The 25,103-nt window shown below is 39.3% G+C and overlaps 1 protein-coding gene across 2 annotated transcripts in view; it reads right to left on the bottom strand.

The window, feature by feature from the left end:
• Positions 1–25,103, bottom strand: part of Pak5 (p21 (RAC1) activated kinase 5) — a 342,836-nt gene that overhangs the window by 183,661 nt on the left and 134,072 nt on the right. For both annotated transcript variants that reach the window (XM_008827193.1, XM_008827194.1), the window contains exon 2: positions 24,539–24,689. The gene's annotated coding sequence lies outside the window, so the exon portion shown is untranslated. The remainder of the gene's footprint in view (positions 1–24,538; positions 24,690–25,103) is intronic.

Genomic DNA, 25,103 nt, shown 5'->3' with positions numbered 1-25,103 from the left:
CACATGGTTGTAATAGTCTAAGAGCACTTCCTCTAAAGGTTTGTGCCCATCACCTTTGATATGCTTTCTGAATCGCATACTTCCATTTACCTAACACTGTACAATTTCTTAGGGCATCTTTCGTTTTGTTTTTTTCATACAAAACATGAAATGGGCAGTACAAGCTGATTTCACTTTGTTGTGTTCAGAGAAGTAAAAAGCGAGCTCAAGGCTGCATTGCAAGCAGCAGGTGACAGAGCTCAAATGACAAGAGGTCATCTGATTCCTTTGCCAAGTAAAGCAGAATGCCAAATTTCCTATGAAGCTTTTTGATGAGAAATAACTTTTATAGAATTTGGAAGTATAATTAAAGTTGACACAAAAATCATTCTATAATTCTTCCCATCTCTCCCAAATTATAAATAAATGAATTAAGTGCTTTCTAGAGACCGAGTTGTTTCCATACTTCATGTTCTGAATAGTAATGTTTGAATAAGGTGGATCTACAACCAATGCTTTGGATTAGGAACAGATCCTTTGGAAATGCTGGTGAGAGTGTCAGTCACAGCTATAACACAGGCCCCCACCTGCTGTACTTAGATTAGACCATGAGCAGCTGCATTCCACATTATCAGCCTTAGAAGCAGATACTATTGTGTATGTGTTTGGACTGTGCAATCTTGATTATAACCTCAGAAATCTTTCTGGCCTCAGGGCTCAGTATGTTTCCCTTTATGCACTTACTACTTTGGTTCAGTCACAGACTGTCTTTGACTCACTTTCTGCCCTAGAAAACAGATGCTAAAATCCCCCAAATAGTCTAGGAGTTCTTTTAGGTATTTTCCAATGACTTCTTGTTAAGACTGTGCCTATCAGTCCCCGGGGCATGAGAACCAATCTGAATGGAAACAAATACCCAGCAGTGGAGAAAGCCTTAAGTACCTATTTTCTCCCCTAACTTTATTCCTTATGAAGGTTTAAAGGAAAATTAAAATTATGAGTAACAGCAGAAATGTTTCTTTGCTATGAGCTTTTTGAAACTTTAAAAAAAATGACAATTTCATACATGCATATAAGATGTTTTGATCAAATCCATGCCTACTCCCTTCCTTCCAACTCCTCCCATATCCCCTTAACACTTTTTTCTGACAACTTCATATACTCTTTCTTTCTTTTTTTATTTTATGGGTCTTTTTGCTACTCTAACATTCTCCCCCCTCTGAAGATGTAACCCTAAAATGTTTTAGGGATTAGATAAAAGCTCCCAAATACTTTTGACATTTTTGGCCATTGGAATGGAGTATGTTGCTATTTGGCCCAAGACATTTTGACTTTTAGCCAAGAAATTGACTACTTTTCTTTGGGGTCTTTTTACCCTAACTTCCTAGCCAATTCCTATCTCCTATTCTTATCACACCATCCTCTGAAGAGGTCACCCAAATTGTCGATAGGGAATCGGGATGTGGACTACTCTGGCTTCTTCCATACTGAACAGGGATACAGGGTGATGTAATTGGAGTACCCCTTCAGTGGGTCTATCTAAAAGGCTCCCAAATTGCATAACTCTTATCTATAGGGTGAAAAGAAAGTCCTTGACTGGTGACTAGGAGATGTGAAGGAGAAGTAAAGGCAAGAGTAGTTAGTATTACAAGTTCTACACAGGGAACCGGAAAAAAGTCAGAACAGGGCAAATTTCAAATGTTCATATCAGAGTCCATTGGAATTTCTTGACAAGAGCTTCCAAAATCATGCCTCTATTGGGTTCCTTTCCAGTGTGCATACCCTCAGGTCACTCATATACCTCAGCAACCCCTCAGTCATCTCTGTAAGTAAGCTCAGTAAATTCATTGGGTTTCCAGTAAAACTTTAATTAAACATTGGTTTGACACTAGAACCTTAAAAGGGGATAAGCATTGCTTAGTATCCCTAGGAAAAGAATTCTCACAACATATGGAAAATTTATTTGTTAATCTTATTATGTCTCATAATTATTAAAATAGAAAATTAGAATATAAAATATGTCAAAAGAATATGGGAATGGAGGTATTTTCCAAAATAGCTATGTGCTTTTTAAAAACTGTACTGACTAGGATGCTTGGGGAACATAAGGGATGTATGCATATAGTCCCAAGACTGGCAGATTTTACAGAAAACTGAATTTCTAGGGTGACTAGGAGAACATGTATATACATAAGGAGAACTTGAAGGACTTGGGGAAAAATGTAATGTCATATCACGGGAGCAGTCAGAACACTTTCATTGGTTTACACCTGTATTTTGAATGGGCGTGTCTCAAGCGGAGGAGGACAGGAAGACACAGGTATTCCTATGGCCAACAGGAATACCTGAGAATCACTTACAATTTACTAAGCAGTCAACCCTATAAAGCCAGAAAACAATCCTTCATTTACAGAATTGGAATTTATTGATTGCAAAGATGGGGTTTTCTGGGTCAGTTAAGAATTTCTCTTCTTCAGATGACACTAATGAATCTCTCATTTCTCATTAATGAAGCTCCCTCATTCAACAGAGGGCCAGGAACACAAAGGGCCATAAATGGCCAAAGTGTAGCAGTTAAGAGTCTGAAGAATGCTGGTCCTTGGACAGGACTCTTTTATTAAACTTCACCCACCCAGGGCTCAGGGAAGAGGGGATTGTGGAAGAGGGGGCAGAAAGACTGTAAGAGCCAGGGAGGGGTGCATGACCATATGGAAATAGAGTCCTAAGAGATCCTGGGACCCTGCTCATATGATTCTATGACAATGATGTCAGCATACAGAAGTTCCATGCAAACTAAGGCAGAAAAAAACCCAGCATAGAACTGGGAAAATGAACAGCATACCCCAACCTTACCTGAAGAAATATTGGCAGCTGATTACTGCTAGGTGAGGAAGAGCTGAGCTTTCTAAAATAAGGGACTCTAGATAGGCTGACTAGACCTCAATGGATGGACTTGCAGTGGGGAGCATCTGGGGACACTGACTTGACAAAGTGAGGCATAACAGGGATGACAGAGTGTATGGGTTCTAGTGGGGGGGCTGTGGGGATCGGGGTATGAAGATAAATAAGATTGAGATATTCTGTATGAAATACATAAAACTTCAATAAAAACAAATTTAAATAAAAGAAATGTGGGTTTATAAAAAAATTTCTCTGTTTCTCTTCTTCAACTTGTGGGAGATAATTAGGGGCTGTGGCAATAGCCTGTGTTATTTTCAGAGTTTCTTGCACTACACTGACCAACAACTCAAAGGGAGGCTTTTCCTGCCTTGCCATGTTTCTTGTTTTCTGGCCTTCAGGTATACACATGCACGCATGTTCAGATATTTTATGTGTATTTTTCAGGGAGATTTGAGTTAATACATTTCCCTCTGGCTTTTTATGTCACCTGAGCTTGATTTATCTCTCCTCACTTTCTCCCAGTCTAACCTCCCTCTTCCTTCCACAGTTCAAGTACCCCCATTTTTCCCATTTCACTCTTGATAGTATCTGTCTCTGATGATCCCCCCTCTTGAACTCCTTTTTTCCCTTCACCCCCACAGTTCCTTGTATAATTCTCTCTCTTCACTTCCCACTTAAATACCCCCATCTTACCTGTTTCACCCTGTCTCCTACTGTTCTTCTCTCTCAGGCTCCTTCTTTCCCTTTAACTCCATGGTTCCTTTCCATTTTCCTGTCTCCTGCAGTTTTATCAGGATATATACTCATATATAAGGATTTGGTGCCAAGATCCACAAAGGAGAGAACACACATTGCTTGCTTTTCTGAGTCTGTGCTACTTCACTTAATATGACAGTTTCTATTTCCATCCATTTACCTGCAAATTTCATAATTTTGTTGTTCCTTACCCCTAAGTAGAACTCCATTGTGTAAATGAACCACATTTTCATTATCCACTCATCAGTTGAGGGACACTGAGGTTGCTTCCATCTCTTAGCTATTGTGAAAAGACCAGCAACAAACACAGATATACAGGTACCTCTATTGTAGGATGAGTTCTTACATATATGCCAAGGAGTAGTATAACTGGATCATATAATAGGTTTGTTTTCAGTTTTTTAAGAGTTTTCCATACTGCTTTCCATAGTGGTTGCACAAGTTTGCATTCCCACTAGCAGTAAATGAGTGTTCCCCTTTCTCACATCCTGGCCAGCATTTGACGTCTTTTATTTTCCTGATCTTAGCCAGTCTGACCAGGGTAAGATGAAATCTTAAAGGGGTTTTGATTTACATTTCTCTAATTACTAAGGATGTTGAACAGTTTTTAGGGTGTTTCTTAACCATTTTTACTTCTTTTGAGAATTCTCTGTTCAAGTCCTTAGCCCATCTTTTTATTGGATCATTTGTTTTCTTGTTTCTTTGTTTTTTGAGTTCTTTGTATATTCTGGATATTAATCCTCTGTCAGATGTGTTGCTGGTGAAGGTTTTCTCCCACTCTGTGGGTTTCCTCTTCACTTCCTTCGTTGTTTCTTTTGATGTACAAAAGCTTTTCAGCTTAATGGGTCCCACTTCTTGATTGTTGATCTTAATGCCTGAGCAGCTAATGTCTGATTTAGAAAGTCTTTTCCTGCACCTAAATCTTGTAGAGTACTGCCCATGTTTTCTTCTAACAGTTTTAGAGTTTCCAGTTTCATATTAAGGTCTTTGATCCATTTGGATTTGACTTTTGTGCAAGGTGAAAGATAAGGATCAAGTTTTATTCTACAAGCAGAGATCCAGTTTTGCCAGCACCATTTCTTAAAGATGCTGTATTTCCTCCAGTGTGTGTTCTTGGCACCTTGTCAAATATCAGGTGGCTGAAATTACATGTACTCATGTTTGGGTATTCTATTGTGTTTCACTGTCATGCTGTTTTTATGACTAGAGCTCTGTAATACAGCCTAAAATCTGGTGTGGTAATCCCCCAGCATTGCTCTTTTTGCTCAAGATTGCTTTGGCTATCAGGGGTCTTTTGTGATTCCATATTAATTTTAGGATGGTTTTTCTAGTTCCATTAAGAATGTAATGGGGATTTTGATTGGCCTTGCATTGAATCTATAGATTGCTTTTGGTAGAAATTGCTATACTAAGTAACACGATTCAGAAAAACAAGCGATGTATGTTCTCTCTCCTTTGTGGATCTTAACACCAAATCTCTGTATGTGAATATATATCTCCATATCCTGATGTAACTGCATGAACCTGGAAAATGGAAAGGAATCATAGAGGTAAAGGGAAAAAAAGAACAGGAGAGAGGGGGATTGTAGGAAACAGATGTTATCAAGGGGGAAATGAGGAAAATGGAGGTATTCAACAGGGAAGGGAGGAGGGAAGGATATATAAGGAATCTATTGGAGTAAAGGGAAAGAAGGAGCAGAAGAGAGGGTGGATAATAGGAGATAGGTATGATCAAGGGGAAAATGGGGGTACTTTACCTGGGGAGAGAGGAGAGAGGGTTAGGCAGGGAAAGAGATAGAGAGGAGATATAAATAAAGCTTAGGTGGTGTAAAAAAAAAAAACAAAACAAAACCCGGAGGGAAATGTAGTAGCTCAAAAAACTGCTGAAAAGTATACATACAATATCTGATCACGAGTGCATGTGTATCCCTGAAGGCTATATAACAAGAAAGACAGTGCCAGACAGGAGATACCTCCCTTCAAGTGCATATGCACAATGGGCTGTTATTCAGATGTAAATAAAATCAGTTAAGGGATACTTAAATTGTTTCCATTTTTTAGCTATTGTGAAAAGAGCAGCAGCAAACATGGCTGTGCAATATCTCTATACTAGGATAAATCTTTTGGGCATATGCCAGAGTGGTATACCTGGATCATGTGATAGATTTAAAAAAATTATTTAAGAGTTCTCCACACTGCTTGCACAAGTTTGCAATTCCAGAAGCAATGAATGAAAGTTCCACTTTCCATACATCCTTGTCAGCATTTGATCATTTGTTTTCTTGATCTTAACCATTCTGACTGGGGTAAAATGAAATATTAAAGTGATTTGGATTTGCATTTCTCTAGGACGTTGAACACTTTTTAAGGCTTTTCTTTGCCACTTTTATTTCTTCTTTTGAGATCTCTGTGTTCAGATCTGTAGCCTATTTTTAATTGGGTCACTTGTTTTCTTGATTCTTTCTTTTCTGAGTTCTTTGTTTAGTATTCATATTAATCCTTGGTCAGAGATCTTGTATGAGTGCATGCAATATTAGCCACCTGATATTTGAGAAGACTTCTGTGTGAAACCTGAAATGTTGAAACTGTTAGAAGAAAACATAGGCGGTACAAGATACAGGGACAAGAAAGGACTTTCTAAATTAGACATTAGTTGCTTAGGAATTAAAATAAACAATTGACAAGTGGGACCTCATTAAACTTAAAAGCTCTGTACAGGAAATGAAACAACCAATCAACTTAGGAGCGAGAGAAAATCTTCACCAGCTTGGTAAGGGTATATGGAAACTTTTGTAAACTGGTTTTGAATCCTGCTACTTTGCTGAAAGTGATTTTCACTTCTAGAAGTTTTCTGTTGGAATTTTGGGATCACTTATGTATACCATATCATCTTCAAATCAGTATAATTTGAGCCCTTCGTTTCCAATTAGTAAAAGTGGGGTTTTACTATCATGTATAACTATTTTGCATGGTTTAATTTATATACAGAAAGGCTACAGATTTTTGTAAATTGATTTTGTATTTCCCATTTTGCTGCAAGTGATGATTGTTTCTAGAAATTTTCTGGTGTAATTTTTGGGATCTCATGTGTAGTATCTCTCATCTAAAAATGAGTATAATTTTACTTCTTTTCCAATTGGTGAAAGTGAGGTTTCAACACCACCCAGTTCTACTTTGTATAGTTGAATTTATGACTTTATATCTAGTAGTATTTGTTTTATGAAATTGGGTCCGCCTGTTTTTAGTGAATATATATTAGAATTGTCATGTTCTCTTGATGGATTGTCCCTTAATGAATGTGGAGTAACCCTCTTCTGATTAGATTTGGTTTTAATTGTATTTTGTCAGAATACTAATGCTTGCTTATTTCCTGGTTCCATTTTTCTTAGAATATTTTTTTTAATTCTTTCACACTAAAATAGTAACTATTTTTGCTGGTGAGGTGTGTGTCTTGGAAGTAGCAAGAAGAAAGATTCTATTTTCTAATCCAATCTACTAGTCTGGATCTTTTGATAGGGTAACTGAAACCATTAATATTGAGACTTGTTATTGAAAGATGTGTACTATTTTTATTTTCTTGATTTTATAGTGCTTGGTGATTTCTTAATCCTCTTTTGTTTAAGAGCTGTCTTAACTCATTTATTTTTTTTTCCAGTGTAGCCTCTTGCTTGTGTTTACCTTCCTCCTCATTTCAAAGTATTTATTCTTTTATAAAAATCTTTAAATTTTTAAAAATTTTATGTGTGTGTATTGCCTGCATGTAGGTAGGTACACCTGTGTCATGCAATGCCCACAGAGGTCAGAAGAGGCTGTCAGATCCCCTGGGACTGGAGTTATGGACAGTTGTTAGCTGCCATGTGGGCGCTGGGATTCAAACTCGGGTCTTCTGCAAGAACAGTCAGTGTTCTTAACCTCTGAGCCATCTCTCTGGCCCCAAACATATTTGTTCTTATGTCTTGTGGTTTAGTGGTCATAAATTCTACTAGCTTGCTTTTAACGTGAAAAGGTATTTTTAGCCAATGGCTGAGGAGATCACCTGCTACTATTATTTTGCTAAATAGTCATGATTTCTTCTGAGCTCCTGACTTGTTCCCAACCTTGGTAGAGAACCTCCTTTTCTTTTTTTTTGCAATGGCCAGCAGTCAATGGAGAGATGCACAACTGGTAACAGTGCTGAGGATAAGAGACAGAGTGCTGATCCTTAAATGGAACACCTGTATGAAAACTTACAACAGTAAGGGTCAAGGAACATTGAGGAAGAAAGGTAGTGGTACAAACAGTGTGTGCTGTGACACACCTGACCTTGGCGTTGGGGGGAGATTGTGGAAGCATTTAGAAATTTGGGCTGGAAAAGCCTTTGAGTGCTTAGAATTTGTTGCTACAGAGCTTGCAGCAGTTATACAAAAGAGTTGTAGACGATGGAGGCCTGGCTTGTGAGGTTTCAAAGGGAAGCAGAGGCTATTAGGGCCGTTTTGTGATGTTTTGAATTGAGAATCTGTAGTTTCTGGTCGGCTGGGGCTGAGGAATCATCTGTGCTTAAGGAGAAATCAGAACCGCTGAAGTGAAACCTTTGCCTTATTGGGACAATTGATTCTGGGTAGCTGGGGCTGAAAAGTCAGCTGGGAGTAACAAGAGACTGGCATCATGGTCGCAAAATCTTCTGGGAGGTATTTCCTGAGGATCAGCACACAGAAGTTGTGGTCCAGAGGGGCCCTGAGCCTCCATCTCTAGCTGGAAGCAGGACTGGGTAATGTGTAAGAGTCACCTGCATGGTTTTGGTGTTGAAAGTGTGAATGGGTCACAGAGAGCGGGTGAGGCTTGGCACTCTGAGAGGCCAGGAAAAGCCATGGGTGAAAGTGCAGTTTCAGTTGCAGTGAAGACCACCAGGATTGAAGGGGTCATGGAACTGAGCCTTTGTGCCCTGAGAGACCAGAAGAGCCCACTGGTGAAGGTGCAGCCTCAGTTTCAGTGGAGACCCCAGCTTCTTAGAGATGCCAGGGCCATGGAACGACCACCAAGGGCAGCAGCAGGTGTCGAATGGAGCAGGCTGGGCCTGCAAGATGAGCTGTGTGTGCTGTGGACAGCAGAGCCAGAGAAGTGGAGCTGCCAGAACCCTTTGGAGTCCAGAAGATCATGAGTGAATCCCAGTTGTCCAGCCTTGAGCTACTTTGCTGGATTAAAGTTTTGCTTAAGTGTACCTGATTTTTTCATTTGAAATAAAATGGTATTTAACGTGTTTTTAATTTTGCAGGAGTCCACAGTTGAGAGAATTTTAAAAGAGACTTTGAACTTTTAGAACCTGAGACAGAACAGTAGGAGAGAGGTGTTACTAATAAAGTGTTTGGGTTTTTAAAGGACTGTAGGACTTTTAAAGTTGTACTATTTTATATTGTGATATTAACATCATATCTTGGGGATAAGAAATGAAAAAGTTGAGGTTTAAAGCGATGTTTGTGTGTCAAGTTGACAAGGGGTCAATTGTGCTAGATAGCTTTGGCTGTCAACTTCACACACCCAGCTAGAGAGAAACTCAGTTGAGGCATTTCCTCCATTGGACTGGTCTGTGGCCATGTCTGTGGCACATTTTCTTGATTGTTGAATAATGTCGAAGGCCCAGCCCACTGTGAGTGGTGCCATCCCTGGGCAGGTTGTCCTGTGTTGTAAAAGAAAGCAGGCTGAGCAGGGGCCAATGGAGGAAGCCAATAAGCAGCATTCCTCCATGGCCTGTGCTTCAGTTCCTGTCTCCAGGTTCCTGCTCTGAGTTCTCACCTTGGGCTCCCTCAGTGATGAACTGTGACCCAGGAGATGTAAGTCAAATAAAGCCTTTCCTTCCCAAATTGGTATTGGTCAGAGTGTTCTGTCACAGTATTTGAAGGCAAACTAGAACAGGTAGAAATAATGTAAAAGCTGGAGGATGGGGGTGCTTTGAAATACTATCTCCTGAGCATGAAATTGCTATTGATCTCACAGAAGCTGTGTTTATTTGCACAAGACCTACAAAGCCTAGGCCAGCCAAAATCCCAGCATAGATGGGGTAGATGATCTCCAGGACCCACCCTGTATTGAGGAGGTATTAGCAATGGATAGTTGTTGAGGGAATGAGAATCATACTTTATTGAGACTATGGCCACTGGTAGGTCTCCCATGGTCCAGTAGATGGCCCCACACCCATGAAAAAATGGGGATAGATATGATCATATTTTGTTGTGAAAAAATGGGGATAGATATGATCATATTTTGTTGTGAAAAAATGGGGATAGATATGATCATATTTTGTTGTACATGTGTATGAAATTCTCAAAATAAAGGAAACTTTAAAAAGCAGTTATTGTCTCAAGCAAGTTGCTTAGTACTTACTATTTGTCATGGACTTCTCTGCAAATAATGAACCAGTAGGGCAGCAGGGATCAGGATGTAATTTCCCTGACAGGAAAGAAAATATTCTAAAGAGATAAACTGTGCCACTCCTTTTCACTGTCAAACTCATGAAACAATAGACCGCATTGTAATAAAATTTCTCCAGGTGTCCCCACTTGGGGGAAGGGACAGGCTGAAGCCCTGGTTGCAGCTAGAGAAGGAACTTGCAGCCAGAAGAATTTGCTTCTCCGGAAGAGGTTTCACACAGTTCTGAAAATATATACACATTTCATAGCTTTTATTTCATCTTTGTTTTAAAATTATAACACTGTTACAGAGAAGGGGAAGAGAAACTAAGAGTCTTTCTCTCTGTGGTTTGACCAAATTAGAAATAAATACACTTTGTTTATTAAAAGAAAAAGGTATTTTTATCTTCTTTCAACTACAGTAGATAGTTTTGCTGGATATATTAGTCTGGGTTGGCAGCTTTGATCTTCAAAGACTTGAATTAAATTTTCCAAGCCCTTCAACTTCTAACTTTTTATTGAAAAACCACCTGTCATTCTGGTGGGCCTGCTTTTATGTGTGACTTGGTCCTTCTGTATTCTAAATTTCAATACACTTCCTTTGTTCTGTATATTTACTGTTTGAATTATGACATGAGTTTTTATTCTGGTCCTGCCTATTTGGCATTCCGTGTGCCTCTTGTATCTGAATGAAAATATCTTTCTCTAGCTGGGAAATTTAATTCTATAGTTTTTATTGAAAATATTTTCTATGCCTTTGGCATTAATGTATTCTCTTTCTTTTATGTCCACAATTCCTAGATTTTTGTCTTTTTATGGCGTCCCAGTGATCTCACATGTTCTGTTCATACCTTTAAAATTTTATCTCTTACCTTGGCCGAATGATACAATTCCTTTACCTTCTCTTCAAGCCCTGATATTCTCTCCTCTACACGTTCATTCTATCAATGAGGTTTCTACTGCTTTTTAACTGACTTGTTAAATTTTTCATTCCCACCATGATTTCAATGTTTTTCTTCATTGTTTCTGTTGTTTTATTGAATTGTATTTTAATGTCCTGAATTGACTTTCTCCTCTCATTCAGCTGACTGTGTTCTACTGGAGCTCACTCAGGACTACATTTATGCATGGTCTTAATTCCTTGAACATATTTATGTTCTTTCTTTTGATTTCTTTGTCTATCGTTTTCATTTAAGTTGCTGCAACTGGAGATTGCTATGGGATGTGTAATTTTTGGAGGAGACATATTATTTTGTTTTTTTTATGCTACTTGTGTTTTTGCTTTTTGATTAAACATTTGGGATTAAATTGTTGATTGATGTTTTGCTCTTGTTATTGTTTCTGTTTTTAATTGAGATTGTTTTACTTCTTTCAGTGGATGTGCTTGATTCATTCATGATACTAGGTTCTAGTAAGGTTGAAATTATATTTTCCTGTTAGATTGCTGTTCATGTCACCAGGCTTTATCCTAGTCCTCCCCTGAGAGTTCAGTACTATCTTCAATGAAAGTAAATCCACTATCAAAGTAGAGTTGAAGCTGACTACAAAACAGTTACTCTTCAAGTACAAAGTGCTTTAGGGAGTAAAACACACACACACACACACACACACACACACACACACACACATATGGAAAGGGAAAAAAAGAAAGAAATTGCTTGCCATGGAGCTAGTGGCTAGCATTCAGGTGTGAAGAGGAATCAGAAGAGGACTAGAAGAGAGAATGTGCATAGATGGGGGACTGCTGATACTTTTAAAAGGTGGTGGAGAAATGTTGAAAACATAATTTAGAGCAGGTTTGTTTTTTTTTTTAGGAGAATGGGTCACAGAAACTCTGGAAGAGGTCAGGTCATTAAGGCTGGTCTGCCAGCATCCACAGTGGCATCTGGGTTGGTTGCAGTGCCAGCCACAAGCCTGATCATGGGAGAATTTCTTTGAGGGGATAAGAAAATGGATCCTGGTGTTAGGAGAAGCAACTGGTAGAGTGATTCCTGTTCCCTTTGTTTCCCTAACTGTGATCCACCACTTGCACTGGTGTGGCTTATAAATTGACATTTTGTGTGGAAGTCTTATTTGATATTCTTTTTAATTTTTTATTTGTTTTTATTTTTTATGTGTATGAGTGTTTTACTTGCATGTGTGAAAGTACACTGCATGCATGCAGTGCCCATGGAGGCCAGAAGATGGTGTTGGGTACCCTGAAACTGGAGTTACAGACAGTTATTAGCTTCCACGTGGATGCTAGGAACCTGGGTCCTCTGGAAGATCAGTCAGTGCTTTTAACTGCTGATCCATCTCTCCAGGCCCCTATTTGATATTCTTGATAAAGTTTTAGGTGTGTCAAGGAGGAGGAAAGTTAGAATGTATTTCAAATGGTTTTAGGTACAAACAATACGAAAGGCTGTCACTTCACCACATTCTTAACACTGCCCAAAGAATTCCCATCTAAGAAAGTGAGATTTTTCAACATTTGAGAATGTTATAGGCTGCTGTACTTTGGGTTCAGGGTGATACTTGAAAAAAGCTGTGAAGGAACTGAATTTCCCAATAATACTGGGATGATAAAACTGAGAGGGCAACTAGCAAGTTCTATTGTTAGAGTCATAAAGGATTCCTACTCAATGGGTAGCAAAATGAAGCACCACTCAAGGTACCTTAAGCTAGAGAAATCTGACAACGGCTAAGAGAGCCTGGAAATATTTGGGACAAGTCATCTGGACAGCTGACTGAGATACTACATGATTTGGATAACCAGGGAAAGTCAAGAGCTGTTAACCATAGGCAATTATAATCTCTTCATGTTTCCACATTTAAACAATTTCATAAATAGCAAAGGAACTATGACAGCTTATGCTCATGTTTATTGCAACTGCATTTTCTTTTGAATGTATTTACTTTATATTCATCTGTTAACTCTAACCTGAAGGAGAATGAGTACAGAAAACCAGCATTTAAAAAATATTTTATTTATTATGATCATTTAAAAATTTATTTTATTATGATCATTTAAAAAATGTGTATTGCTTACATTAAGTAGGTGCACCTGTGTCATGCAATACCCACAGAGATCAGAAGAGGGCATCAGATCCCCTGGAACTAGAGTTATGGATGGTTGTTAGCTACCATGAGGGTGCTGGGAATCAAACCTGGGTCCTCTGCAAGAGCACTCAGTGCTCTTAACCACTGAGGAATCTCCCCAGGCCCTGCTTATTATTTTTTATCTTATGTGTATGAATGTATTACTTGCATGGATGTAAGTGAACCTGTGCTGTGCAATGCCTGTGGAGGTCAGAAGAGGGTGTTGGATTCCCCTAGAACTGGAGTTACAGATGATTGTTAGCTGCCATGTAGTTGCTGGAAATCAAATCCTGGCCCTCTGGAAGAGTAACCAGTGCTCTTAACCACTGAGCTCCAGTCCCAGAAACTAGTTGCTTTGTTGTTGTTGACTGATACATTGATGGTGGCATTTCTCCTTGTGTTACAGATAATTACTAAGGTTAATATGGGGCAGTACTCAGGGGCCAGATGGGTATGTTTTCCTACATAGAGTGTTCCTTTGCTTTCCTTGTAAGACTACATGGGCCCTCTTCTAGACTCTCACACTGGGGCTTGAGTAGCCTCTAGGGGCCACATCCCCAAACAAAACTGGTTGTCCCAGCCCCAGTGGCATTTGGTTACTAGTAGCACCTCAGCTATGGGTGGGAATTCATCGGGCATTTTTACATCCACTCTGGGATTTTGGTTTGTTTGATCTGGCACATGACTTATGCATATAGTCACAGACAGTATGAGTTCATGTGTGCAATTTTTCTGTCACGTCAGGCAAATAACATTTCACTGCAGACACATACTACCTCTGACTCTTAGAATCTCTCTCCCCACTCTTCCATGATTATCTATAAATCTCAGAGTAGGGGTATGAAACAGACATCCCCTTTAGAGTTGAGAAGTCCACAGTCTCTTATTCTCTGCATGTTGATCAGTTATGAGTCCCTGTGTTAATCGCTTTTCTCTTGAGAGCTGAAAGATGCACTGATCTATGGCTATAAAGATAAGAACACAGGAGCAGTTTAATACTGTGTTCATTAAGCAAAATAATAGCATTTAGGTTCTCCCTAAGGCCTATAAACTAGCCAGTCATGGAGCTTTGGCCCAGGTAAATGTACGAGGTCTGAGTTCTGCCTTCTAGAGTGGGCCTGAAAATTCAATCAGGAAGTTGTTAGTTATTTCCATAGCACTTGTGCCACTATTGCACCAGTGAGCATACCTTGTCAGGCTAGTGTTCATTGTAGCCCATAGCATTCACAGATGAGTAAGATTATCGACTGATTACTTTTCTTCCTTAGTAGTGTGCATAGCTAGCCAGGAAGGATGAAGCTTCTATGTTAGTACCAGCTTGATTTCTACAGGTCTTATGACTCAAATATAGTGTCTTACCATCAAGTTTAAGAGGGTAACCAAGAACAATGGCAATAGCCTGTGATGTTTAGGGGAAAATCTATGGACTCCCCCTGATCTACAACTTAAAAATTGGTAAGCCATTTTGGGCCCTGGGCTTTTTATTTGAAAGACTATGACGTCTGGGAAAGGCACTGTGCTGTGTTACAGGTTAACGCCATTTAAATTTTTTTCATATATTTTAGGAAGCTTCTACAGCAGTAGGTTTCTATACGGCTTCTTCAAAGGTCTTTAGTGTCAGTCACTGCCACACCCTCTCCTCTATTGTGCCCTCCCATCCCCCACCCCCTTTAACCCTTCGATTCATTTTTCTTCCCCTTCAGAGTACCTGCATACTATCACCCTTCCTCGGAAATATCTACCATGACCCCTGACTTCTATGGCACTCCAATTTAAACATATATATCTGAAGATTCAAAGCTAGTATCTACACATGAGAGAGAATATGTAGCATTTATCTTTCCGGGTCTGGGTTACCTCAGAATGATTATTTCTAGAGCCATCCATTTACCTATGAATTTCACAATTTCATTTTTCTTTACAGTCAAATAATATTGCATTATATATATATATATACAAATATGTATAATCCAGTACATGGCATATATTTGGATTATATATCCATAAATTTATAAATAGCTAGGCTGCTTCCACTTCCTGGCTATTGTATAATGAACATGGATGGATAGGTAAGTGTCTCTGTAGTAGGATATAGTCTTTGGTGATTATACCCAGGAGTGGTAAAGCTGAATCACATGTTAGATATTTTTCTAATTTTCTGAAGATTTTCCATGCCGATCTCCACAGTGGCTGTACCAGTTTGCACCTCTACCAATAGTTAACAAGTTAGTCTCCTTTTTTCAACTCCATGCTAACATCTGTTATCATTTTCTAGTGTATATTTTTAATTAAATTTTGTAGATTTTATATAAAAGATCTTAACCATATTTAGATCCCCAGCCCATCCCCATAGCTTGCCCACAGGATTTCATGCATATATGTTAAAGCCTATCAAGTTATGTTTGTGTCCCCAGATGTCGCTCAGTGTGAGTTCATCCACTGGAGCCTGGTCAGCCAATCTAGCGTTCCTCAAAGAAGACCAGCTTTCCCTCACCCAGAAGTAATCAGTTGCTAATAGTTTCTCAGCCAAGGTTGGGGCTCCCTTCCTGTTTTCACAGCTCTATGCTGGGTTTTCTCTCATTGAGTTTGCATGGGTCTGTGCACGCTGTCACCATTGCTGTAAGTTCATATGAGCAAGGTCCCAGGATCCCTGAGGATTCTGTTTCCTTATGGTTATGCAGAACCCCTGGCTCTTTACAATCTTTCTTCTTCCTCCTCCACAGTGGTTCCTGAGCCTGGGTGGGTTAGATTTAATATGAGTTCTATCTAGGGACACACGTTCTACAGACTCTTATTCTCTACATTTTGTCCATTCTGACTAGGACAAGACAAAAATCTCAAAGTAGTTTTAATTTGCATTTATCTGATGGATAGGATATTGAATTTTTTTAAACTATTTTAGCCATTTGTATCTCTCTCTTTAAGAACTGTCTGTTTAGTTCTATTCTCCAATATGTAATTGGGTTGTTTGTTTTCTTGGTGTTTAGTCTTGAATCCCAGAAAACATCTACAGCTAATAAACAGGTTCACTGAAGTATTCAATAAAATCCCCACCAAAAACTCATGGAAGCCTTGTCCTTGAAGAAGCCAGAGATAACAAAAATGTTTGGGGGCTCTGATCTGATTCCTAAATGATTTCAGGGTTACCTCTTGAGAGGTGGGAATGTTTCAGTAGAATCTCTGGCCTGAATGGAAACCTAACATTCCAGTTGGGCCATGTCAGTCTCTTGGACATGGGACCACCCTTTGGAAGGTAGGTTCCTATTAAAACTTGCTAAAGAAATAGAATAATTAGTTCTTTAATGACATGCTAAACTATTTCTGCCCAGTACCTCGGTCCGTTAGTGCAGTTACTTATTGGGCCGCTGACACACAGTTTCATAAGCCAGCCCAGTTTTATCTGAATTCTTCAGAAAAGCATAGCTTCTCCCTTTCTTCTATTTCTTTTCTAAGCATGCTTCCCTCAACCTGCTGGGCTCTAACATTTTGGGTTCCTTTACTCTTTCTTTAAAGGTCCCTTCCCTGCCTTCTGATGGCTGGTTTGTCGTGTATTTGGCCTCCATGCCAGCTTAAGTCGCATGGATCTTTACATTTCTCCTTTCCCTCCTCCATTTGCCTCCTCTGAGCAGATGCTGAAATTTATAGCTTGCCTGACCGGGAGGTTTTCCTTTTTTCCCTTAAATGTATAATTTTATTGAGTTTTGTACATTTCATACACCAGATCGTGATCATATTTAGACTCCCTCCCCCATTTGTATCCTTCCATCGCCACCCCCACCAGATTTCATGCATTCTGCCATCTACATTAAGGCCTATCGAGTCAAGTTTGTGTATCCAGATGTCACTCAGTGCAAGTTCATCCACTAGAGTCTAGTCAGCCTATACAGAGTCTCTTACTTAAAGAAGATCAACTCTTCCTCACCCAGCAGTAACTAGATGTCAGTAGGTCCTTGGCTAAGGTTGGGGCCTTCTGGCCATTTCCCCAGTTCTATGTTGGGTTTTTGTCTGATTGAGTTTGTACTGGTCTTGTGCATGATGTCACCATTGCTGTAAGTTCATATGAGCATGTTTCCAGAGGCCTTGAAGACTCTTCTTATGATCATGCACCAACCCTGGCTCTTAAAATCTTTCTAACCTGTCTTCAGCAATGGTTTTTGAGCTATGGGTGGGTGAGATTTAATACAGGAGTCCTGTCCAGGAACATGCACTCTTCAGGCTCTTATTTTCTACACTTTGGCCAGTTGTGGCCTTTTGTATATATCACACTCTGTTGTGTGAAGAAGCTTCGCTGGTGAGAGTTGAGAGATGCGTTAGTATTCTCTCTACCCCTTGTTCCACTATGTTCTGTGAGCCTTAGGTGCAGAGGTTTCATTGTAGATGTGTCACTTAGGGCTGGGTATTTTGCAGATATTTATTCTCTACGTTTAACCAGTTGTGAAACTCTAATAGTCTCCATCTGTTGCAAAAAGAAGCTTCTTTGATGAGTGATACTTGTCTGCAAATAAAAGGATCCATATTTAGCATACAGTAAGAAATTATATTTGTCTAGGGATGTGACATAGGTAGAGATTGCCCTAGCATCCATGACCTCTCTGGCCATGTGTATTTGGCTATGTTTACAGTGCCACACATGAGTACAGTGAACATCAATGTGCAGTTATCTCTGAAGGACAGAGAGTCCTTTGTATAAATGGCCAAGAGTCATGGGGATGGGTCATATGATGGTTCTATGTTTTAGATTTTTGAGAAACATTTATTGAATTTGCATAGTGGTTGCACCAATTTACATTCTCATCAACAGTGAATAAGGGATCTCCTTTCCCTGACGCTGTGCCAGAATTTGTTATTTGTTTTCGTGATAATAGCCACGCCATTCTAATACTCAAAGTCCATTCCCAAGTGGGTTTCCTTGGTTTGGGTGGCACACATTAGCCAGCTAGTTCAATTTTTAGGGGATAGATTATTTGTTCCTGGAGAAGTACTAATTCTTTTCTGTTGAGACTACTCTAGTTACAGGGTTCCAGGGTATGAAGATTGGCAGAGGATATTCTTATGGAGATCAACAATCATCTTGCATGTTAACTGCTGCATGTGAGATTCCTGTACAACCAGTGACCATAGAAGGTTGTCCACTGTCAATGAAATGGTCCCACTATTCCATGAGGGAGGTTTAGGACACTGATGTCCTCAGGCATATCCATCCAAATGAACTCATTCCAGGTCTCAGGGTCCTGGTTATAATGGCCTTGAGTTTGAAATGCGAGACCATACAAAGCATGCATGGAATCTCCTTTACAGCTCTGCTAAGCTTATAATCAGGCCCAGGCCTTGAATTTCATCACAGTCTGCCTTACAATGACCAGAAATTACTCTGCTTTAAATGTCATGCATTTCCTTTGGTTTTCAGAACATACCTTAAGTTGGCAGTCAGTCTAACAGTATGACATTTTTTAAATGTGCATCAAAAGTAGTTCTTTCACTTGGCAAGGCACTTGATTACTATCATTCTCGCATTCACTGTGTGCTGCCTCGTAAAGAACTCCCAACTCTTGACCTGTCCCTAAGCCTTATTCCAATTTACTATAAATGAAAGCTTGAGTAGCTGATCCTGAGGCTGCGTGCTGGAATTTGTTTTCATCTCACTTCACAGCTAAAAATGGGATGACTACTGCTTTCTGACAGGTTAGTAATTCAATTCCAAAATCTTATCCACAGGGTACATTTGCTATAACTACTTACTTTAGCTCTGTTCCCCAAGGAAACTCAAGAAAAACATTTAGTGCTAGGATTTTAATTGGAATATGCAACCCTAAACTAGAGGAGAGAAAATAAAGGCAAAGAGGGGGAAGGACGGGAAGACAAGGTGATTCATTATTGCTCTGGCCATTACAATATAGCCAATGGCCAGTGAATGTATGTACCATGTGTCATGGAACAACTTCCAAATATGTGCACAGAGACAGGCTGTGGAATGGTCCATCAGGGAGAAACAGAGAGGGAATCTCTTCTCATTCATCTCTCTGATGAGTGCTATTCTGAGAACTAGGTTGGTTGTTCTCAACCAGGGAACCATTTGTCTAGAAATATTTTTATGAATAGAGATATTTTCATTGTTGCAATGGGGTTTCTATAGTAGATAGTGATTATGAACCAAGAATTCTGCTAAACTAGATGGTATCCCACAATGAAAATCAACTAAAATGCCATCAGTACTACTGCTATAAATTTAACGATGGAAAAATCAAGAGAATCTGACAAGATGCTTAAGATGAATTTAATAACAATGCCACAGAAAAAGATGGAAGATGAAGAAGGAGCGTCACAGAAGAGAAGGCATAAACAGAGAACAACACACAAGAAGATGCTGAGCCTCATTAGTAACCAGGCAAATCAAATTACGGTAAGATTCCATTTCACACTCAACTGACTGGCAAAAATTAAGGTACTGAGAAAACCAAGCTGAAAGAAAACAGTGCTCAAAGGAAATACATATTGCCAGTTGGCAGTGTAGAATGCTAACACCTTGTGGGAAAGTATTTGGTGTTATGTTATAAGGCAGAGCATGTACATATTTAAAATGATAAGTTACAACATTTTTTCCTGAGACTGTCCTACTTTTAGTAATAAACATCTTGCATCCTGGGGAAACCCTTAGTTCTAGGCAACTTAGGATATTTTGTCCTTAACTTATTCCTATCATAATCTATTGAATTTTCTTGGGAAACTCTTGCATAGGCAGGAGGAGATTATATATATAAAATGATCATAGTATCATTGTTTATAAGAGAAAACAGAAGTTACGGAAATGCCAACATACAGGAGAATAGGTAAGCCACCCATGATACATTCACATCAACTGACATTAGTTACTATATGAAAAAGACATACCAAATGGTAATGTGGATGAACTTTTGAAACATAAGTCTTGGGTTAATGAGCAAACTTCCTATAGATGACATGTATGCCATCATTAATATAAAACTCGGAAGCAAAACCTAGTAACATATTCCACAGGGAGGAGTTTATATTTCACCCAAGTTCTTTCAGCAAGAGAAGAAAAGACACAAATTTAGTACAAAGGTTATCTCTGTAGTGGAGGTTGGGATATAGAGTGAAGCGGGTACTTTGCACCTCAAAGGAAAAATTAATTCTAATTAATTGCTGCAATGTTAGATTCCCAGAGAATGCACATGGAATGCTATTCATATCACTGTTGTCAGCTTTTACCACACCATCCATTTTCTTTTGGCTATGTTATTTTATGTTTATTTACTTCTCTTTTCTAATTTTTCATTTCACTTTTTAGAAATAGGGATCAAAGAATTATCAAGATATTTGGGAATGAAGAATAAATGCAATATATCTCTAAGCTAACAAGTCTGAGGATTTGGGCCTAAGTTCTCTATTCCTGGGCCATTTGCATTTGCAGCATTTATCTCCATATTAAGTGCCCATTGTGTTCCCATGAGGCTTGAGATGCTAATGTTAGCTTGCCAACCCTCACACTGAAATTTGTTGCACCTGCTGACTGGGAGAACGCCACTCTTAATACAGATTCTGGAGGACAGAGAAGCAGCTTAGAAAACCTTAGAAGATGGATGCTGTTTAATTTACACAGTTTAGTCTCAGAGTGAAGAAGCTGAAGACCTGAAAATATTCATTTCACATGTATGCCCCTCAAAGCAGAGATCGCATTACTAATACACCCCAATGTCAATGGGTCTTTCAGAGTCCTGCCACAGAAACATGGCCTTAACAGCACCTACAGCCTTATCGCAAGGTGAGCGCTCAACAAAGATGAATTAAATGATAAAATATACATAAAGGAGTTAGTATATACTTACCTTAAATTCTTCAAAATACACCACAGCTGTGTTAATAAGATGATGACCATCACCATCTTTGCTGTCCTTCTAGCAGAACCTGTCAGTGCTCCATCTATACCCCTGGGCATTAATTTTCTGTGATGCTCTAATAGTGGTTGAATATCTGGGATGCTGCCTGAGGGCTTCCTCTGGTTTGTCTTGTTCTCTTAGTCCATGATTGGTAGGCCATAAATACCAGGGAATTGATGCTTCCTCATGTCTCCCTGGAGACCAGTCCTCACTCACCTGAAGCACATGTGAGAAGTTGACTAAATGTCTCAATTCCTTTGTCCATGGTGGGATAAATCCAAAACATCCTCTAGACTGTATCAGGAATTACCTAACGGGTAGTATCTCTCTTGCTCAAAACAATAAGAGAGCATCTGTCACTTCACCCTTCTTCTCACACCCTCACTCCCTTAAAACTGCGTACTGACATCGCCGTCCCAAAATACCACTAATAAAAGTTTGGCTTAAACACACTAAGATACAATTTTTCTAGATTATTCTATTCTTGCTTCAGAGTCCAACCACATCCCCTAGAAACTCTGGTCTTTTTAAAGATTTCCAGATAGTCAGAGTTGTATCCTGTCCAGTAGATGATAAGATGATCTTAGACTGTAGTACGTCATTTTCATGTCTTTTCTTATGTCCTCCTTATGGTTCAATTCTCTGTGTGAAGGCAGGACTAACTTGCAGTTGATCAGTGGTAGCCCTGTGCTTATCTTTCTGATGTCTAGAACCATGCTATCAAGTCCTGACCAAGACATGGGTGACATGTAGTAGCCAGTGATTTATCATGTGCTGTTAAAAATCCAAAGCTTCCCCTAGAACTTGACTATGTTGTTTATTGAAAACAGGGCTGGGAAAATAGCTCAGTCATTAAATGCTTACCTTGAAAACATGGACACCTCAGTTCAATCTCCAGCACCCATGTATAAAACCTGGCGTGACGGCACATACTTGTAATGTCAGTACTGGAGAGACAGGCAGATCCCTGGGGGCTCACTTGTCAGCCAGCCTAATGTACTTGATGAGCTCTACGCTAGTGAGAAACACTGTCTATCAAAACAAAGCCAGCTCCCGAGGAATGACACACAAGGCTGTCCTCTGGCCCTCACATACACACATACATGTGTGTATGCATGTGTGTGTGTGTGTGTGTGTGTGTGTGTATGGCATGCACATATAAACTGATACTGATGGTTTTTTATCTGCTTATCTGTTCATAAAGTCTGCTTTTAGATATGTGAGTTACGGCGCATAAACTACCCTTCAGTGAGCTTGAGCCTTGCTTTCCTGAAACCATGGTATCACAAATGCATCTTCATGGTTTGGTATGCGAGGATGAAATGCACCCTTCTTGATGCAAAAGTCTTTGACCTCTGTGAAGTTTACCTGTGCTTGCTTTCTCCTGCTGTTCCTTCACCTTTATTATATATACACCTTATGGAACTGCATGTCTTCAGTTATCTTCCTGTACATGATTTAGCTGCACTAAAGCTGTTCTCCTATTTACCAAAGGCTTTGGAGAGCAATCTCAGGTGGAAGAAAGAGTCCTACAACATCTGAGTTCCCAGACATTTCAGAATTACTAGATTTAGAAAGCAATAGCCTGTACCTTGTTAAGATCTTAAAATATTATTCAGCTGAGATCTCATGACTCAAAGCTCTGGACACAAACAGATGCCGACTTGGACCTACCTATCTTCCAAAATCACTGCATTTGATTTTCATCTTCTCACCTCCCCTGTGAGCTATGCACAGTGACCATGGACTCCACGACATGAAGCATCTACTGTTCAGCATAGCAGTTTCTTTGGAAAGTTCTGCTTAAAACCATATATTCTTTTCCTTTTAAAACACAACTATTAAGCCTGGTCTACATAGTGAGTTCCAGGACAGCAGAGGCTACAAAGAGACACTGTCTCAAAAAGACCAAAAAAAAAAAAACAAAAACAAAAAAAACAAAACAAAAGCAAAAAAACAAAAACAAACGAAAAAACAACCATTAAGTCTTTCTTTCGGTTTTCCATCTAGGAATAACCCAACATGAAAGTTCTAGTCCTGAGGCTGTTCCTGACCTACACAAGCCAGTTCCTGACTCCTCTCGGAGAACACCTTGCACACAGGCTGCCTCACAGTGGCTTGAGTAACAGTGGTCCCAGAAGTCAGGAGCCACACATGAAGCCAGAGAAGTGCAAGCTCGTCTGGAAGCCTCACGTCTCAGAGGACTACAAGATAACCACCCGAAGAATGACGTTTCATGGCACAATTTTATTTCTTTTCACAGCTTGAATTTCAGAAGCAGGCCACAGATAGACATCATTTCTCCCCAACAGAGGAATGAATTATTTATTTTTTAAAATTTACTCATTTATTATTTTATGGGTATGAGTGTTTTGCCTGTATGTAGGTAAGTGTCCCATGCATGCAGTGTCTGGGGAGGCCAGATGATCACACTACATCCCCTGGAGCTGGAGTTATAGACAACTGTTAGCCACCATGTAGGTACTGGGAACTGAACCCGGGTTCTCTGGAAGAACAGCCAGTACTTTTAATGGCCAAGTCATCTATCCAGCCCCCAGTCCCCCTTAACATTATTCTTGGGGAATTAATTACTTTTGACTATTACACATTAAACACAAAAGGGAACATATCATCCATTTGGAAGATTTAAATCCACCTACTTCCATTGCTTTGTCCCTAAGTCAGCTCACTGGCATCTCTGACTGGAATGAGAATAGGCAGTTCTCCATTATCAATCCCCCATGCCCCAGCTAGCTATAGGAAAGTGAGAATGTCCTTTAAAATTTTTAACAGATCTTGAGGATCCCTTATACAAATACTTGGATAAAGTATCTCATACTTCAGTTTTTTTCAGAATTATGATTTTTTCATGGATTTACTAATTGAGTAACCCCAGTATTAAAACATAAAACTCAGAATGCTCCAGAGTCTGAAACTCTTTGAATATCAGTTTCAGATTTGGGGCTTTTGGGTAGGGGTGTTGACTTACATAAATTTACTTACTCCTCTTGAGACCAATTCTTCAACTATAATAAAATCAAGACATTTTCCACTTTCAAAAGGTTTTCTAACTTTATCTCCTGCGACATGCTTCCACAAACCCCCTGTAAGCAACATGCACTTGTTTATAAGTTTTCATCATATCCACCAGATCTTTGTTCAAGGAAAATGGTATTTTCCAAACTACTTTTTCATCATTCAACTCTCAGCTCAAATTCTCAGAGCAATCAGCTTTGACACCCAAACTAAAGTTGCCTCTCATCCAGCCTTGTTCCATTTATTTGTATACCATGTTCATAAGCATCAGGAGTGGCTTCCAGTTTCCTTTCTATTCATTTACATGCTTAGCCCTTCCACCACTACACTGTCATGCTCCGAGGCCATGTCCTTGTTACTTTAGCTCACCACTGCATTCTGGAACCTAGAACAGTTTGCAGGGCAGGAATGCAGGACTTAGCCATTAAACACTCTTGCACATTCATCATTCTTTTAGTATTGTATAATTTAAACCAAAACAGCAGAACCTTAATATAATATTTTCCTTACTGTTTTGACGATGGCTGTAGATGAATTAAAGACTCCAGAAGAGTTTGGCTATTTCTGCTGTTCAACTTTTTGTTGGAGTTCTTCAGTCTTCTTCATTTTTCTTCAGTGTTCATTTTGGCAACAAGAAGAAGGATTTCACCACAGGATATTTCTGTAACGACATGGTAGCAATATGATTCAGAGCCTCCCAACATTATGCTCTGTTTAGAAAGAAGTATACATTTATATAGCCTCTCTTACTTCACATTCTCCTACACGTGGCACGTCTTTCACAATCTCTATCACATTATCAAGCAAGTGGCAACACATCTGCATATTGTTACCTGGGTACATCTTTCCATGGTGTTCAGCTCCCCTTAGTACCTTGCCTGCATCTGTACTGTAGATTTTCTCTACTCTATATAATTATTCCATTGTGAATCCACCACAGTACACAGTGAGCCTTGTGGGGACACGGAATATACCTTTGGTCTCTGAATCTCTTTGTCCTATCTTAATACTTATATATATATATATATGATGTATATATTTGTCCTATTGATATATATATTTGTATATATATGTA

Source organism: Nannospalax galili, unplaced genomic scaffold, assembly GCF_000622305.1.
Source record: "Nannospalax galili isolate Female #2095 unplaced genomic scaffold, S.galili_v1.0 scaffold151, whole genome shotgun sequence".
In the NCBI taxonomy this organism is placed as follows: domain Eukaryota; kingdom Metazoa; phylum Chordata; class Mammalia; order Rodentia; family Spalacidae; genus Nannospalax; species Nannospalax galili.
This window is presented reverse-complemented; position numbering and strand designations above follow the sequence as displayed.